Source organism: Corvus brachyrhynchos, unplaced genomic scaffold (genome assembly GCF_000691975.1).
Source record: "Corvus brachyrhynchos isolate BGI_N302 unplaced genomic scaffold, ASM69197v1 scaffold1333, whole genome shotgun sequence".
In the NCBI taxonomy this organism is placed as follows: domain Eukaryota; kingdom Metazoa; phylum Chordata; class Aves; order Passeriformes; family Corvidae; genus Corvus; species Corvus brachyrhynchos.
Window position 1 is genome coordinate 98,497 of NW_008237395.1, and position 3,030 is coordinate 101,526.

The 3,030-nt window shown below is 44.7% G+C and overlaps 1 long non-coding RNA gene across 1 annotated transcript; it reads right to left on the bottom strand.

Moving 5' to 3' along the window:
- Positions 1-82: 82 nt before the first annotated feature.
- LOC108445844 lies at positions 83-3,024 on the bottom strand. Its single transcript, XR_001860855.1, has 2 exons — positions 2,699-3,024; positions 83-404 (listed from the first exon to the last, which is right to left on the bottom strand). It is a non-coding gene; the product is annotated as an uncharacterized LOC108445844 (long non-coding RNA).
- Positions 3,025-3,030: the final 6 nt, after the last annotated feature.

Genomic DNA, 3,030 nt, shown 5'->3' on the forward strand with positions numbered 1-3,030 from the left:
TACCCCCCCTGCCCCCCCCCCCCCCCCCCCCCCCCCCAACAAAAATACTTGGAGTGATGAAAATTTATTTTGATTCCTTCTGCTTCAACAACAAGTATTTGTTCAACTGGATTTGCTGTTGTCACGTAAGAGGGGAGAGAAAAATTAAAAAAAAAAAAGAGCTTGGGCAAGACAGTGAAGTTTTTCCTCAGCTCTATCAACAGGATGTCCTTTGTTCCGAAATACTACAGAAATCATAGGACGTCTCATAGAAGTTATCCAGTCACTGGAGCACTGGACACTTCAGAATCTGTGTCGCTTACAAATCCTTATTTCTTTTTGGCAGCTTTTCTAGATAGGAGAGTGATGGAGGAATCGAGTCCGTGGGAAGGTCCACACCTTTGCAGTCACACTAAAAGGATGAACTGGAAGGATAAAAAGAGAAATAAAGACAGTGTAAGAAATGTCGTCTGATGGGGAAATTCCTGTCCCATGACCATAGAGTTATGTAAAAAGAAACCCCAAACTCAGCCTTATTTAAGTACAATAAAATTAAGTACAATGACAGGTGGTCATTGCTGATCCATGTGCCTGTGCTGTGCCTGTTTGACACAGATGTCACACACTCATATTCCTGTTAGAAACACCAATTTTAAGCCCATTATAAACACAATTTGCTACTGACGGGAACTAAATGACTGGTTGATGTCTCCCTTTCTGGTGTCCCAGCAGAGGGGAAATGAGGACCCCATACCCCATTTATTGTAGGCTGATCGTTCAGGGGATGAGAGATCTCCCATCTCCCTGGCTCAGAACAGGGAGGGAAAGAAGTGGGGGGGAAGGAAGAGGAGAAAACACCCAGCTCCTGCTTTTGTATTCAGGGCACATCCCCACTGCCTTATTATCACATCAGAGAGCCTGGACCCATCAGCGCTTTCATTACGCAACCATTTCCTCCCCCAAGAATTTCTGATTCCGCCATTTTAATTTGTTTTGGGGACACTCGGCAGCCTGCTCCCCTATCAGAGAGGAAACTTGGTTTATTAGAAAACATCTCGGAGCAGTTAATCCCACAACTTTATTTTAGACCTTGAGAGGTCAATGCATAATTTAGAGGGTTTTGGATTCCGTTCTGATTGCTTCTCGCTCAGAGACAACCTCAATTATGCGAGCTCGGCTTTCCGAGGGCCACAGCCCTGCTTTAATCATCAAATCTGCTGCCATGGACCCTGACTCCTGTGTCTGCCCCACAGGGTCGCATCCCCAGTGTGGCGAGGCTCCTGGAATCCACATTTCCAGGGGAATGGGAGCAAACTGCAGCTGCAGCCCCCCTGCTGTGTAAAACTCCTACTGATTTCCAGCCTGCAGCACGTGAAGGATGGGAATCCTGTGGCTTACAACCAGGAAAGAAGGACCAGCATGATCTTTCCCAGCCACAGCCCTCTCGCCATGAATAATTGTTTCATTTTTGCTGCCTTTGTTTTGCTGGTCTGTAAGAATCCCAGCAACTGTGTGGTCAGCGACATAAAAAGGCATAAAAGCAACGGAGATCATTTACAGACAGTTCACAAAGGCTCCTCTGTCACACGGTGGTCCAGAGAAATTCCGTGCTGATGGGTCCTGTTACAAGTGGAGGGAATGAAACTTGGAAATACTGTTATTTCATCTTTATGACACATAATGAAGTCAATTCAAATGTCACTTTTCAATAGAACACGAGATCTCTCGGAAATGTGAGGCCCATTCAAACTCAAAAAGTAACAGTGAGGTGTAAAAATACCCGGTGTATTTTCAGGACATGGTGCCATTACAGAGCTGAGAGCTGGAGAGACAGACTTCTTTCTAAATGAAAAGCTAAGAACAAGAAATAATTTTCTGGATTTTATAGTGTTTGTCTCATTTCCTTGAAACACTCCTGAAACCAATGTCATGTTTGTTTAGCTTTTAATCAAGAAGATAGGCAGTCCTCTTTTAATTAAAGCTGAGCCAATTCTAATGCATTTTAACAGCTATAATTCTATCAAGTGGCCGACTTAGATATTCTTCTCTGACCAAGCCTTACTTATCCAAAGCCCTCCTTACTGCAGCCATCTGTGCTGTTATCAGTGCTATAAGATAAGGGAGTGTGAGTTTGTATGTTACACACAAGTACATGTATTTGCCACTTCCAGATTTTGAGGAACGACCTCCATACAGGACAAACAACGAGTTGCTGCCCAGCCTTGCTGACCTTGCTCCCCCAGCTCTTGAGAACCACGAACAGTTCATATAACATTTTTGGTAAAAAGCCCTTTCATTTCCCTGTGGGCACAAAAAGTAGGCATTTAAGACTAAGTGTGTGTCTGATCTAGAGATACACCAGGTAGATATTTGGGAATGAAGATATATATGTCATACATGTATATGTGATATACAATGGCTGTGTTTGTCCCTTCAACTCCATAAAAGCCTACAGAAAGAGTTTGTGCTTCAGCAGACTGTAGTTTGTGTCCAAAGCATTAAAAAAAAGGTCATTCAAGTAATTTTTCTGCAACAGCTTGCAGACTGAGACCCTAAATGACTCACCCAGTGTCTAAAGGCTTCAGAGCAACAACACTGCTTTGCAGATAGAAACAAAACTGTCAATATTAGGCTATTGGCAGCGCCCTGCTTTCATGGCCTGCCTGGAATTTAAAAGGATTTGAAAACAAATGTGGAAAAAGCCCAGCGGATGACCAACCTCCCAGTCCAGTGAGAGATGTTCCCATCCTTTGCCCGTGTCCTGACAGACTGCAATTTGTCAATCCGAGGTCAATCCGTCCTACACACAGTTTCTGGTACTTCCTGGCGAAGGGAGGAGCGAGGCTACGCACGGATCCTGGTCTGGATAAAGGGGGATGCCACGTAGCTCCGTGGTCTTTCCTGGGAGCTGACAAAAGGGGTCGACACTACTCCACTGTCAGCACGGGCATACGAACAGTTGTCGGATTTGGGGTTTTTTTCTTCTCTTATGGTTTGTTGGTTTGTTTTTGCTGGGACGAGCGGTGTCCATGAGGTCCTGTCCTGACGTTC